Genomic DNA, 16,959 nt, shown 5'->3' with positions numbered 1-16,959 from the left:
AGAGCCTCAGTACTAATGGAACCACGGCCTTCACCATGAAATCTTTTTCATCTCATTTCTTGCCTCTGCTTCCCATCGCTTATTGGTTTCATTTTCCAGGCAGGCTTCCAACACATGTCAGGAAACAAGGACACACAGAAAATGAGCAGGTTTGTCCCCATAGAAACACTTGAACTTTTTCTTAGCTTTGGAAAACAGTTTAGTCTACTTTGATGAAAGCAAGACCCCTGAATCAGTCAAAATATCAGACAAGGGGACAAGAATTTAAAAGGTAATAATTATCATATGAGCCTTGTTTGTTGATGCAAAATCAATGGTTTTAGAAGGATTGAAGGGCAGCTGCTGAGCAAGTAAAGTATTATAGGTTTCAGGTAATGGTCTGAACACTATTATTTAGACTGTCTAGTCTGTAGCTTCAGTTTGGACTTTATTCTTTTTTTTATATATTTTATTTTTTATTTTTTGTTTTTATTATTTTTAAATTTTGTTTGCATTGGGTCTTCTTTGGGTCTTCGTTGATGCATGTGGGCTTTCTCTAGTTGCAGTGAGCAGGGGCTACTCTTCATTGCGGTGCACGGGCTTCTCATTGTGGCAGCTTCTCTTTGTTGTGGAGCACGGGCTCTAGCTGTGCGGGCTTCAGTAGTTGCAGCACGCAGTCTTCAGTAGCTGTGGCACTCAGACTCAGTAGTTGTGGCTCACAGGCTTAGTTTCTCTGCGGCATGTGGGATCTTCCTGGACTAGGGATCGAACCCGTGTCCCCTGCAATGGCAGGCAGATTCTTAACCACTGTGCCAGCAGGGAAGTCCCTGGACTTTATTCTTGATAATGGATAGAAGTCTATTGGAATACACCAAAAGAGATTTATCAAATTCATGCAAATGTCTGCCTCAGATCTGCCTAGTGATTCAAAAGGACAGAAGGATATCAAATTCAATCTCTACACTCTTATATTTCAAGGTACTGCAGCAAAAATATTGCTTGAAATAATATCTCTACCTAGTATTTGTTAGACATTGCATTTTAGAAAAAAGAATAGAAAATAGAGGAATTCATCTTAGTTTTGTACCAGATCTAACCAGTCTATGCCACTTGACCAGATCCTATGGACTGAGATCTTGAAATCAGATGACAGAAATCATCCATGAGGAGATTAATTACGACCTCATCCTATGTCCAGATTAGCTGTAATGACAACAGTTTGATATAATTTCTCCTCTCAATGAATCTCTTGAATATTTGAAACCATTCTATTTACATTTTCTTCTTTAACAACTCCATGCAGGAATCACAATGCATAAATATATCCTCTATGATAAGCAGGGCACTCTAAATTGAGGACAAGCCACAGGTGACATTAGTAGTCTTACCCTAATCCCACCTCATGTTATTCCGTCTGCATTGCTTCAATCACAGGAGAAACTCAAGGCGTTTTTGGAATGTATTTTATTGGGTGTCTATCTTCCACTCTTTTTCTTTTCTCCTCCTGAGTGCCTTAGGTCCATAAATCCAGCCTTTTGAAAAATCTTCCCTCTTCTTTGAACATTTATACCAGCTGGAGAATCATCATTAACAGATTTCTGAACTGAAGCTGTTTATTGATGCTTCCAAATTCTGTAACCTTATGCATCCAATAAGAAACTACATGTACTTAGGCGGTGGTCCTCCCCAAAACATTGGCGTCCTTCAGCGTTTGAGTTTCCCAGGTCTTAAATAACTTGCAGTACATCAGTGACTGCATAAACATTCTTTACTTGTCACCTCCTTTATTATATCAATTAGATATACTTATAATCTTTCTTTAATGTTTAATTTCCCTTGTTGTTCCTCTAAATCTTTGAAGCAGACAGAGCTGTTAAAGATATATTTTTAACTTAATTCTCAATTTATCCTTATTCTACTTCTGTTAGCTTTTGATGGATCAGAGTACCTTCCTCTCTCTTTGCTTCCAGGTTAGTACATTCATTTTCCTACCAAAGCAGAGCAAATATTGCTTTGTGAAATTGGGACATGGGGTTCCCAGTTTCACAGGTGTTAACTCTTACCCTCACAGGCAAGAGTTACCCATGATGCTATATATTACTTGGTCCCCATAAAATACCTCTAACAGGAGGTCAGTGCTGGCACGTCGCGTCTCTGGGTATCCATACCATCTCAGAACCCTCTGTTCATTAGTTCTCAAAATATCGGATTATTCTTCCTTCCTCATTGTACAGTAAACTGAGTGAATGGCCATAGGTTCTTTTGGATAACGACGGGAGGAATCAGTGTGGTATAAACTTGCTATACAGTTGCAGAGTACTTCCTCTTAAGGATTTTGCAACCTCTCCAGTCAATAGATTCCAGAACTGAAAATTGGTTATGGGCTGAAAACCGAGCAAGTGTCATGAATTTTTACTGAGGTAACCAATCTTAGCTGCCTGCTCCTGCACCATTGTTGACGGTTCCAAGGGACATGATATCTTATTAACTGTTCATAAAATTCCTTGCTGGTGAAGCCCTGTTGTCTGCCCCTCCAAACTCGCTATTCATTATAGCAATTGCAGCCTTCTGGCTTGGCATTTAGGTGCTGTCACCTGGCCTCTATTAGTTTGGGGCCCATGGATATTGACAGACTGAGCACTGCAATCACTACCCTGATGTCGTGCCTAACCTGACTTCCCAGTGAAGCTGGTCCTTTTCACCAACACATTCTTGACAGCCTTGGTGAATGGTGTGTCCTTTTTACTTTCCAATAGAACACAATACTCTGGCAATTTTCTTGACCTCAGAGAAGATTTTGATTTCAGCATGCCCACCTCCCTCAGCCTTTCTCTTTCTACCTCTACTTACGGAGTAACGATCATTTCTACTCTGCTCAGCATTAGTCATCAATTTCTCCACATCTCTCAGAGCCACCCTGACAGAGAGTTCGATCCATTTCCTAGGATCTTTGCCAGGTTGCTAAATCCCAAATCCCTAGAAAGTACTCTCAAGTCAATGAATTTTTACTTACCTGTTTTTTTATATACTCACCCTCTTGACCTAGCATCCTCAATATCCAATACCTCAGATAGTCCCATTGTTGACTATGTCTTGGATGAGTATTTAATACCTACTGATTCTGTACCTCTAATTTTTGATGTTCTCTTTTCTGCTCAACTATGTTCATCTTTCCACTATAAGGACATACTTGTAATCTAAAAACAAGCAAGAAAACAAACAAACAAACAAAAAAACAAACAAAACAACCCTTTGACTCTCAAACTTATTCTTTATTTGCTATTAATGGCTTTAAGTTACTCATTATCCCTCTGGAGAGTGTCAACAACATCCAGCCACTTAACGCTGTCTTTCACACTTTTCAGATGCCTGAATCATTGCATCTGCAAGGGCATTTCCCACATCTGTAACAATTTTCCAGGGCACCTACAGTGAATTCTTTAGCAACTGGATTGCCACTCCCACTCTATCTGTGCTATACATACTACTCTGGATATCATCATGTTTGCCCACCAGGTGATGAATAAGTGGTCCCAGAATGCAGATTACTACTGGTGCCATATATTTTAGTTTGAGTCCTCCAAGAAGCAGGCACCAATATGGAATTAGACATACAAGAGATTTATTGGGTGAGAGAGAATGGGAAAAATCTGGAGAAGGTCAGGAAAACTATCAGACCATAATGCAGGTCTGACTCCTGTGGAGGAGAGAGGGAAGTAAGAAAGATTAGATAGAAAAAAAATTCTTAGACGGGGTACAGTTCTAAGAAAGTTAATGGCATGGGCAATGTTGAGTCTTTAAGCCAAAGTCACCAGTTAGCAATATAACATATCTCTCAAGAACAGGCCAGCTTCAGTGACCCTGACACTCTCAGTCCTTGCTGAGAGGACACTACTGGAAGTATGAGCTCACTGAGAGTGCAGTGATGGATTTCAAAGCACAGCAGCTGGGACCAATGGTCAATTAGATTCCCTGAGGTCAGAGATCTGATTGGCATATCCTCACGACAATGATTCCCACCAGCTTCAAGGGAATGCCACTTCTGCCATCACACGTGGTCCTCAGTTTAGAAGGGCTTGTGCTTAGTTTAAAACTCTGATGTTGGCATCTTAATTTATTAATGATTTTTAAATAAAGAGCCCCACCTTTTCATTTTACTCTGGGCCCCGAAAATCATATAGTTAATCCTGTCTGTGACTATAGCTGTAATTCACATTTTAAGAAAATTTGCCAATTTCTACCTTTTACAGTAGGGTATTTCCACACAAGAATTAACTTCCAATTACCAATCCAAAACATCTCAAACCCATACTTGATGTATTATGATTTTGCAATTGCTCTGTTTTTGTCTCTTATATCCTCCAACTCTGTAAGCTCCCTTGGTTTGACTCCACATAGATGTAATTTCTGTTTTAGCACCTACAAATATTACCTAAATTCAATCAAAGCTTAATGATTCTCTGCTGAACTTTACCTTTACTCAAACACATTAACATCTATCATATAATAAGCACTCAATAAATGTTAGTCAGTAACAGTAGTCCTTTCACTGTCACTAGCAGGTGAGTGAAATTCCGCTCAACTTTTTTTTTTTTTTTAAGAAAAAAGGGCATTTATTTTCTCTGTAATTGGGGAATCCCAGGATATGGTTGCTTCGTGCCCTACCTTTTATATACATTAGAGCTCAATCTGATTATTTTTCGTCTTTCAACCAGGCTCCTTCCACATCTACTAAAGTCTGTTATAGTCATATACTAGGCAAAAAAGAAATTAAGTGGATTTGATTCAGTGAACCACCATCATGAGTATTGTTGAAGAGCGTTTACAGAAAGAACTGCTTTTTCTAAAATAATTTACTAAAGTAGAATAGGTTCAGAATCTCTTTAAACAAAAACTTTATTAATTTTCATAAATGGATAACATTGGGAAAAATAGAAGATAGTGTGCTGTGACCTAGAAACAACAAATACCTATTATCACACTGATGTACTCCCTGGAGTAAAATACGAGGAATTAAAGCAGAAATTACATTTTACAAATGTGTGGAGCCTGATTTTCTTTTATGATGGTCTGAATATTTTTTTTGAGATATAGAATATGTGTGGGTTTGGGTTTTAGTTTTTGTCTTGGGTGTGTGGTTGGGGGAACTGGAGCATCTAAGAAAAAAAGGACAGAGTATCAAAGCTTGAAAGGGAAGCAGGAATGAACATAAAGGAGAAAAATTCGGAGGATAGAGTTTTTAAGGCTTAAGGTAAATTCTGTTTGCATTATGGAACCTAAAAGTCAACAATGGTATGCATATTCTGTTTGAATGTAAGTATTTTGTTTTTTATTTCTGCTAAGGTAACAAAAAAAAACCGAACATATAAAAATACATCAAGTATTACTGGCTTGTAAAACTGTTGTTAAATAAGTTACCTTTCCAAAATCCTCTACAGTGCCACTGTACTCTCTATGCTTGCAAAGTGGTCTTTACCGTCCATTACTGGGTTCAAAATGTTCCTTTGTCTTAGCACTATATTTTAAAATTAATGTGTGATAATTTATTTAAAACAGTTTTGGTTTTTGCATAGTAATAAAGAGTGTTCTTTTTCATAGCTTTGTAATCATTGTGTTAATATAAAAAAATTTAAATCTCACTTTTATTCATAAAGTGCTATAATGGAATTCTCAGACTTCAAATCCATTCATAGCTGCACTTTTTCCTTGGATCTGAAAATTCACTGAGTAGTATCATTGTGTCTTTTCACTACTAATTGAATTTAATTAGTCATTAAAACTCTCTGAATAAAGGTGAAAAAGCCACTCATAAGAACTGAGTCAACATGAGGAAAGTATTATGTCATCATGATAATAATACCATATATTTGTATAGGGCTTCATAGTTTATGAGGTGCTTTTATTTGATCTCTACAATAACCGAATAAGTAAGGGTATTTTTGATTGCACATGACAGGCATATTAACCTATACTAGCCTAAGTATTTACATGAAATTATTATAAGGGTCCTCAGCTGACATTTGGAACTTAGTGGACTGCTGGGAGATGGAGATATTGAATAATATCCTCTGAACTAAGAAGGAAATTTGAGACCAAAAACAAAGCCAGCAACTCCATAAAGTGCAATTATGAAGTTTATTGTGGGTAACTTACATACAGGCAGGCTCAGACAGACAATGATCCAGAGGCATTTGCAGCTGCTTGTGACACCACAAGAGGTACAGGGGAATTTAAAGGGGCCAAAGCTAAAAATAGGGTCTGACCACTAGGGAGAAGCATGTCTACACCAATGGGAGCCAGGGGTTTTTCCTCTCCCCCAGCGATCTCATGACCATTAACCATCTGCGTCAGCAAAAGGCACTCTTCCAGTTTTTACAGCAGATGAAGGCAAGGGTGAAAGTTGATGGGGACCTTATCTAGCTTGGATACATTCCTTGTGAGTAGGCTAAAGCTCAGTCATGCAGAAAGGGGAAAGGGTAGGGCTACAGGCTTAAGAAGGAGCTGACAAAATGGCTTCAGTGTGGTTCAACCACACGCTGGACAAAAGTGTGGTTGTGGAACAAATACAGACAACAGTTTAAAAGCATGAGCTTGTTCTCTCATTCCTGCTTCTTCTTATGTGTGTACTCTTGTTGGAAAAGGGGAGGAGGTCCATGAGAGGACATGACTACAGATCGACCTGGAATCTGTACACTGGCAATCAGAGGCTCTTTATCCCCTCCCCATCCTTGGAATCTATGTTCAGTGCACAGTTCCCATAGTTGGAGCCGTTTCAAGGAAGCAACCTTGAGAGAGTAATGTGTTCTTAAGACCATCTGGACTGTATACATGGCTGAACCCAGTTAAGGCTTCTACATAAGCTTTTAGGATTCTGATGGGTGGGTGTGGAGAGCTACTCGTCTTTCAGTGGCCCAAGGCAAGCCTTGTAGTAAGTTCCCTTGCTCCTTAAACCTGCCACCTACCAATGTTGAGTGGACTGCCTCTTTCCTAGGTCTCTCCTTACCCTCCAAGTACACGGGCCAGTTTGTGAACTAACAACTCTCTTTCACCCTCTATCCTCTTCCATTTCTAATTCTTCGTTCTAATTTTACCCATTTCTCATGTCTGAATGGTAGGAAATGCTTCCACTGATAGGTTTAAGCTTTGCTACATAGATACAGAAAATGAAAGAAAGACAGACTTCTCTTGCTCAATTCCCTTCCCAGAATGTTTGGTGAAGCACCTTCAATCATCATGGAGATGAGTGGGAAATAGTGGCAGGTCCAAAAAGGAGCATACATTTCCCAGAGAAAAAAGGGACAAAATGATGTTTATTCTCTACAAATACCACGATACATATGATTATGATTGTTCCATATTTACAAATGAGGAACAAATGAGTAGGCCTCAAATAATTATTTACGATTTCTTTTCAACATACTGTATACATTTTTATCGAAAGTACTTGTATAAGATTTTGTACTGAAATTCCTTAGAAATTTTACATATAATAAAGGGAGAATGTGATTAGGTGATGGCAAAGTAGACATAGGCAATTCTATTTACAACTATTTTAAAACTTATCTGGCCATATTCAGTCTTTAATTTAGGGTTATTGATAGATGTATAGATAAATGAATATATATATGCATATACATTACATTAAACATATACATACATATATACATTAAATATGATGAGCATATATACATACATATTATACATTAAAATTTAATGCTTCTGTAGTTGCATTTATCAGTCACTTACTTAATTGTTACTGGGTTCTGAATCCTAGTTAAAAAACTTTCTTCATTTCCAGTATATAAATGAACTCACTCATCTCTCCTTCTAAATCTTGCTTATTTTGATACTATGTTTCTTTTTTACTTTTGGACCTCCAACCACTTAGAGGTTTTATGATATGTTTTATGAAGTACAATTCCAAATTTTATTTTTTCTAGTAAAAAAATATTTTTCTATTTTTTAATATTTTTCTATTTGAGACTAGTACATACTGTCTCAAAATTCTTTATTAGAAAAATGTTGTTTTCCCCACTAATTTGAAATAGCACTTTTATCATACACTAACTGTTTAATCTATTTCTGGATCTGCGCTGTTGTGTTTTTTCTGGCAATCTTTCTTGTGTCAATATCGTACAGCTTTATTTATAAAATATTTATACTATAGTTCTATTTTTTTGTTTGCGCTAGTCCCATTCTGCCTCAGCCACATCACTGACCTTCTTTTTGGATTTGCCTGGTTGCTTTGACCTTGTATATTTTTCTATAAAAAAATTAAAATCAATTTTTCTAGTTTCAGACACAAAATCCTCTTGGCATTTTATTAGTATTTCATCAAATATATAACTGTACTTGACAAGAATTTTTCTTTTTAATGAGTCTTCCTATAAGAGAAGATTGTATGTCATTAGGTTTAGCACACTTTCATCATTTCTAAGGCATTTTTTTCTTGTTTGTTACTATTTATGATGAGATTTCTCTTTAATTTTTATCTTCCAACCAGATGATATTTGCAGTAAAAATTATATTATTTTATTATACTCTTTGCCTGTGTTTACTGGTTGTAATTTTGAACCAATAGCCATATGTGAGTTTGGTCTTCAGTTTTTATTTTTCTGAACTTTCTTTCTCCAGTTTGGTTCTCATTTGGTGCTTGATTGTTCAAACATGCTGGCTTGAGCAGATCTAGAATCCTAGACCCTGACATTACAATTACACACTGAAGCTGCCTGCAGTAGACATATTTTGGGGACCAAAAGAAGGAACTTTCTCTTCCAACCACCTTCTGAACTCTAGTGTAAGTCTAGTAAAAAGCAAAGTAGCAAAGGGTCCTTGGATATACAGTTTTCAGATTACAATCACAGTTTTGTAGAACAGAATATATAAAAGTGTGGTGTGGGACTCAGTGGTGATATGCAAGTAACCAAAGCCCTCCCCTTCTTTTCTGGATTAGTTTAATCAACAGTTTGTTTCTATTGTTGATTTTTTTTTTTACAACCAAATAGTATATATTTAGTTATTGTTTCTAATTTATCTCTGCTTTTTAACTCATTGTTTACTGCTTTCTTATTCTTGAATTATTTTCTTCTACTGTTTTTTCTTATTGGTTTATTGTCACTTTTCTAGCTTTGTTATTGGACATTTTATTCCTTTACTATTTTTACTAATGTAGGTATTAGAATACTATGAATTTTCCTACTAAAACTGCCTCAGCTATATCAAATATTTAGATATGTTTTTTTCATTTCAATTATATTCTGGAAAATATTCAAAATTATTTTTTTTTACACAAAGGCTGTTTCTTTTAAAAGGAAAAAAATCATGATTTCAACATCAAGATAAAGTATTTTAAGTTTGTGTTAATTTCTAGTTTTATTTTATTCTGATAAAAGGACATTATATAAATTTTAAAAAACATATCAGGATTATTTTGAGACTTTTTATAGGGTCCTTTTCTTTGTAAATGTTTTGTATATAGCTGAAACAAAGTTATAATCTTTAAGATTACAGGCTTTGGTATATATAAATATATATATATATATATATATATATATATATATATATATATATATATATTTTACCTTTTCATCTTATATTGTTTAGTACTCCTATATCCATACCAAATTTTTTTTTTTTTTTTTTTTTTTTTTTTTTTTTTTTTTTTTTTTTTTTTTTCATACCAAATTTTTATACACTTGATATGTCTTGGACTGCAGAGGAATATTACCTCCTATTATTATCTGTGCCATTCTATATTTCATATCCCATAGTTTCTGCTTCAAAAAGATTCCTATTGAGCTTTTTTTTGTTTTGTTTGTGCATAGCTGTTGATAAGTATTATAATTCTGTTGTGCATTGAGGCCTATAGACTTTCTTTCTTTTCTTTCTCATTTAGAATTTTGGCTAGATTTCTACTTTTGAACACTATTGAGATTATAACTATTACTTCTTCCCCCCCCCTTTTTTTGTTTGTTTGACTTTGTATGGTATTCTTTTATTCATCCTGTTATTTTTAAACTTCTGATCATGTTTGTGCCTTATATCTAAAATATAATTGAATTTTACTTTGTTAGCAATCTAATGGATGAATGATGCTCATAAGGGCCTTCCTCCTTTGTACTATATTGATTAGTTCTCCATTATAAGTAATATTAAAATTATCTTGTAATATCTTTGTAACCCTCTGCCCTAATCTCCTCCAGCATCCATTTTACTCAATACAAGTATCTTCCTAAGCATCTATTTATGAATTGTTGCATATGTCTACACTTGCTCAAAATTTTAAAACTTTACATGATGTTATTTGAAACTCAACTGTCCTTATGAGGCAATTGAGAAACTTATATTATTCTTCCTTTACCTGTGCCTTGTCTTTTAACATTTTATTAATTTCAATTATTATCAATATCATCCACAGTAAGCACAGCAATACTGAACCATTAAGTTCTCTCTTGTCTTAATTTTAGATCTACAGTTAAACATATATAATGCTCAGTCCCTTTCCTGAGGTTTCCACAGTCATTTCTTAAGTAGATGAAGTTAAATCTAGTTTCCTGGAAAGGGTGTGATCTTGTTAGTGTGATATTTTCTGAATTCTTGCATTTCCAAAAATTTTCTATAGCTTTGATAATTAAAGGACAGGTGAGCTGCATATAAATTCTTGCCTCATAATTTCTTTCCTTGAGTATCGCACAGATGTCGCTCTATTGTTTTTCACTTTGAATGTTGCTAATGACATGTTTAGTGCCTATTGGAATTTCTTTCCATTGAGTGACCCAATTTTCTTGCCTAGGAAGAAAGGACTTTAGTAAATTAAATCATTTAAAGTAAGTAAAGTAAAATTATATATACTATATAAATACATACATATGTATGTTTTTTACTTTAAAGCAATTACTTTATTTCCTCTAATTTATTTATGTATATTTAAGCAGGAATATGTTCAAAGACCCCACCAGTTCAAATGTATAATATAAAGCAAGCTACTCTTTCATATTAGCCTTTTAGTCCCACTCTCTAGGTGTAATTACTCTTTACTCTCCCTCTTTATCATTCCAGGAAAAAATGTGGATACACACAAACACATTACACATTTCCCCCCATCCAAAAGTAACATTCCTATGAAACCTTTCCTAAATTGAAATGGCGTAAAGCAAAGAAGCAATTACCTTATGACACACCTTGCTAATGGATGCACAAAATAAATTGAGATAAAGCGCAGATGCTCACAGACACAGTTCAAGGCTATGGAGGTTTGATGCTAAGACACTGAGTATAGATCCCAGGGAAGGAACTTGTTGGTGCCGCCCTCACTGCTCAGGGTGCGTGTTGCCTCTACTATGACTTGCTGCAAAACCAACACTGAACATTATTTTCACCTTTCAGCTTTTTTTGTAAAAGTGAAAATCATCTTTGAATTTTTTTCTGTTAGTGAAAACATATATTAATATGCATCTTTTGTAAAAGTGACATGGCGTAAAGCGATCTTTTGAAAAGTGGGGGATACCTGTATTTTTCTTTCGTATTATTAACGATTGGCTACTAACTTTGTGTTCGTCGTTTCCAGATGACACTTCAACCTCTAAGCTTCACATTCAAGATCCACACAGTTGGAGAGAGAAAGAGACAGGAGTAATTAATTTATGACTCAGTGCCCACAAGTGTGACATATGGCATCTCTGATATACAATGTAGGCTGAAAAATCATGTTTTTAACTTCTAAAGGATCAATAATTTAATAAAACCAATCTTTATGGGATTAAAAATGACAAGTGAAAAAAAAGCCTTGGTTTGTGTAACAAAGCATGATGCACCACTTTTTTTGAAACCTAATTGGGTAATAAACCCACCCAAACATATCCCTCTCTCCCTTCCCTCTCTCTCTCTCTTTTTTCCCCTCCACACAAACCAAAATGCAAATATAGTAACTCATGTAAGTTACTGGACTTTCACTTCTTTGTTCAATACTCTTTTACTTACCTTGTCTTTAGAATATGGCTTCACATCTAATGGAACAAGTTTCCTTTCTGCTTCTCTATATTTAGCTCTTCTAGTGTCCTAGTGTCAATATGCCCTTCCTGAAGATAAACTTCCTCTGCCAAAAAATAAGGTCTTTGCTGATATAAAGCAGTGTTTTGGTAAACTATTTAAATGGAATCCAAAACATGAATATTTTTCTTCTTTAAAATGAGTATTTTACAAAGCTAAAAGCAACCTCTCAAAATGTATTGGAAGAAATTATCAAGAGTAATCAAACCCTAGAACACATCTAGATTCAGCTGTATTTGCTGAATCAATAATGTCTGGCGTCCTAACATGATCAGAGTGGAAATTGGGTGGTGTATTAATCAATACCAGAGGCTCAAGTAAACAATAAAAAATCACAGTGACAGAAAGGAAAATACTGATCTTTTGCTTTAGTTAGATGAAAATAATAAAAGAGACAAGTTGACTTAAGTGCAAATGTAAACCAAGGCACAGTAAGAAAGCATAAAGGAAATTATGACATGAACGGACTCTAATGCATAACCAGGCACAGAGTAAGACATCATAAATATTCCGGGAGCAGCAAGAATAGCAGCTCTATTGCTGTTGCTACTTTTTACTCTCCCTCTTTATCATTCCGGGAAAAAATGTGGATACACGCAAGCACATTACACATTTCCCCCTATCCAAAAGTAACATTCCTATGAAACCTTTCCTAAACTGAAATGGCATAAAGCAAAGAAGCAATTACCTTATGACACACCTTGCTAATGGATGCACAAAATACATTGAGATAAAGCACATAGTTAGCAAAACCTAGGCTATGCTGTAGTAAAAAAATGAGGAAAATGTACCTGTGCTTTACAAAGAAGTGAGAATGCCTCATCCCCATGGCATGAAGCTCTGATTTCAGTTATCCTCTACCTAGCCCAGCCTGTAGACTGAGAGAGCCTCCGCCATCTGGAATCTCACTGGTTAAGGCAACTGCAGGAAGAGCCCCCAAAGGGTCAGGAGCTTAAATACCTCCAGTGTCACTCTCTCTCATATCTCTTTGGTCAGAGTAAGTCATATGGCTACTGCTAACTTCAGTGGATCTTGAGGAGTGATCATCTTTTATGTCAAGAATTTAAGGAAACTATTAATAGTGTCTACCACAGCAGCCATGGTAGATGATGTTCTGTAACCATTTATTATGGATTGAATTGTATCCCCCCCAAAATTAATATTTTGAAGCTCTAGGTGCTGAGAAGCTGGAGCTGGTATATTGAATTTAGAATAAGCAGAATATGAGCTGCTGAATTCAGAGGCACAAACTACCCACACAGGGGCAGCAGCTAACTTCTTTAGCATCAAAACTCCCACTTTGGGGAAGTGAAACCAAAGGGCTTATTTTGACTGAAGACAAAGTTTCAATACACCCACACAAAGGAAGTAGAGTCAGGTTTATTACTTACAAATTCAGAAGCAAGGAGGGCACAGTGAGCTGGCAGAAAGGCCGTCCTAACTTTCAGTACCTCAGGACGCGACTCTATTTGGATTTAAGCTTTTAAAAAGTTAATTGTTAGAATGAGACCATTAAGGTGGGAGCTAATCCCATCTGACTCGTGTCCTTATCAGGAGACGAGATTAGGACACAGGGAGACATCAGGGGCACATATACACAAAGGACTACCATTTGTAAAAGCAGCAAGCAAAAGACAGAGGTCTCAGAAGAATCCAATCTTCCTGGCACCCTGATCTGGGACTTCTAGCCTCCAGAACCTTGGAAAAAATAAATTTCTTTTGTTTAACCTTCTCGTTCAGTCTGTGGTATTTTATTACAGCAGCCTTAGCAATCTAAAATACCACATGTGCTGAAAGCATCGGTCATTTGGTAGATATAAGATACATCTGAGAACCTTCTTATGAGATTCAAGGAGATTTGAGAAGAATAAAGAACTTTATAAGGATCTGATTTTAAAATGATTTAAATATTTTCTCCATTTCTCCAGCAGTAAACTCTATTTTTGTGAACATGGCATGGTCATTCCTACCTTGGGGTTTATGTGCTCTATTTCTTCTGCTATATTAGTTTTCTATTCCTGCTATGACAAATTAGCACATTATTAGTGACTTGAAACAACACAAATGTATTTATTAATTTAAAATTCTGGAGATCAGAAGTCCAAATTGGGTCTTACTGGGCTAAAATTAAGATTTTGAAAGGACTGTCTTCCTTCTGGAGGTTCTAGTGGAGAATTTATTTCCTTTCCTGTTCCAGCTTCTCAAAGCCCCCTGAATTCCTTGGGGTATGAATCCTTCATTCATCTTCAAAGTGAGTAGGGTAGCAGCTTCCAAAATCTCTCAGATTCTGAATTCTGGTTCCATTAGTACATCTCCTTCTTTGACTCTGACTTTTCTGTGTCTCTCTCTTATTTACAAGCATACTTGTAATTATGTTAGGCTCACTTAGATACTCCAGTATAATCTCCTCATCTCAAGATCCTTAACTTAATCACATCTACAAATATTGCCATGTAACATAATATATATTCAGAGGCTCCAGGGATTAAGTTGTGGGTCTCTTTGGGGAGCCATTATTCTGCTACCACATCTACTTAGAATATCCTGTCACCCTTTACACCTTCTTCTAACTTAGATTGCATATTAATCATTTTTCAATCAGAAAACCATCCCTTGCTTCAGTGGACAATTCAGGTCTGTGTTTGTAGATGCTTATGACACTACTTACTTCTCTGTTATACCACTTAACAAAATCACTAAAAACAAATAATTGTATGTTCATTTTTTATTCCTGCTTTACTCATTAGAGCATAGGACCTATGAGGGTGGGAACAATTTCTGTTTTGTTTACTACAGCGTCCTCTATACGTTGCACAGTATGATAAAGGTTGTAGATAATTAGTATAAAAATATCAAATGGATGAAATAGTGAAACTCTAATGAATTGATACATTAATTAGAACTAAATTATTTTACCATTTTCAAAAATATGTGTTTGTAAATGATCAGTATTATTTCAGAAATAAGAAACTATTTGGAGTCACAAAAACCTATGCCCAAGACCCACTTAGGTAGGTTAGTTATTGGCTATACAATCTTGTACAAGTTATGTAATATTATATGTAAAAAAGGAATAGTAATATATTCTAAGATTGTTTTGATAATTGAATGTATGAAGCAGCTACTAGAGCTCCTGGTACACTTTGAGTGTTTAATACATAATAATTTAAACATCCTTTTACTCTGGAATAAACTGGTTTAGAATAACTATCATGTATTTTGGGCCTTCTTCAATATTTTTATTGTTGAATTTTTAAATCCTTTAAATCTTCAAAGTAGTAATCATATATTATGTATTTCTGTGTAGATTTAGTCAGAGAACAAGAGCTTCCTAGAGTAAATCTCAGGCCTTTCTAGGACTAGACCAGTTGTAAAAAGATCACTCCAAAACAGGAGAAGTTCACATATATTTTTATTAGGAAAAGAACCAAGCAATAAACTCCAAAGGTCTCATATAAATATGTTTAGATTTCTAAAATATTATATTAATCATATTTTATGACTCTATGGACATTTACAAAATATTTAGGCTAAGAGTTGGCTCAATTATTATTTAATTGTATGTGCTCTGTCCATGGACATGGGCAGTAGGTAGATAGAAAACGTGCCTAATTAAACTACAAATCAAAGATATGTAAAACTTGATAGCTGCTCAATAGATGCTTTAAATTAAATACATAACTGCATATATTATAATATCACAATTACTTTTATTTTATATCTGTTAAGTGTGAGGAGCATGATTTTACATCTCTCAGAAATGGGAGGAAGAAGCCCACTCTCACCCAATACTTATTATTGTGGATAATTTTGAGGTGAACAGAAAATGGTTCCCTTTGCTGTGATCTTAAATAAACTAATAAAAGTTATGTAAAATTACACAAACACACACACACACACACGCACACACAAATCTCATTTTTTAAGATGCTGAAACTGCAGTGACTTTGCAAGACACATGCACGATTACAGTGAAGCTCCTGATATATACATAACCTTAATGTTTCTAAAAAAATAACTTTGTGGCCTTTTCCTACAAAAAATATGAATTTTCCTTCTACATAAAGTTGGGACATCATTTCTTCTATTTGAATCAATTACCAATCGTAGAGCCGGTCTACTTATTGATGATAGAATGTCAGAGGTGCAATATCATGTCTATCAACTGTAAACTTTATAAAATATACTACTAAATGTGTTCTTTTGATAACTATGTTTGCATCATTTGATTAAAAATTAGAGCACATATTATCTGATGTAATGCGTGCTGGGAAAGAAAATTTTGAATGTAGCAAATATAGTAAAAATTAAAACAAGAAAGAAATCAAAAGATTTAGATCCTCAGATAATTAACCTCAGGGTCTTCTTCCCACTTTTAGAAAATCAAATAAATCTGTTTATGCTATATTATAATTTGAATATACATCACAATTAAAATAAAATATAATTTTAGTAACAACCTATGTGTTTTAATACCTTTTGTATCATCTTTGTTTTCCCAAACAATAAGGATGGTAAATTAAACATACTTTGCAGATAAAATAAAGAAATCAAGTTATTTTCAAGTATTTTTGAGATTTAAACTTTTTTCTTATTAAATAACAATGAAAGGAAACTAACTCCCTCTCCTCTCCTATATAGACACATAGCTCCTCCTACAGCTATATTTTATATTTCAAATTTTAGCTGGTATTTTATTCTCATACTCTTTCAATAAGTGGTCTCGTTAAAATGATGTTGAAATAATAGTTTCTTGTGGTTGATAGTTTGGGATATTGCTAATGAGGAATTCATTTTTACTCATTTATTTTGCTATTTTAGATAAATGTTATACATATGGAATATGCATTCTCAATGTAAACACATAAATTTAGGATTAATAGTTAATACAGCTTGAAGCAAAATTATTATCAAAATACTTTATAAATGCTG

This window comes from Balaenoptera borealis (genome assembly GCF_965194805.1).
Source record: "Balaenoptera borealis genome assembly, chromosome: 18".
Classification (NCBI taxonomy): Eukaryota; Metazoa; Chordata; class Mammalia; order Artiodactyla; family Balaenopteridae; genus Balaenoptera; species Balaenoptera borealis.
This window is presented reverse-complemented; position numbering follows the sequence as displayed.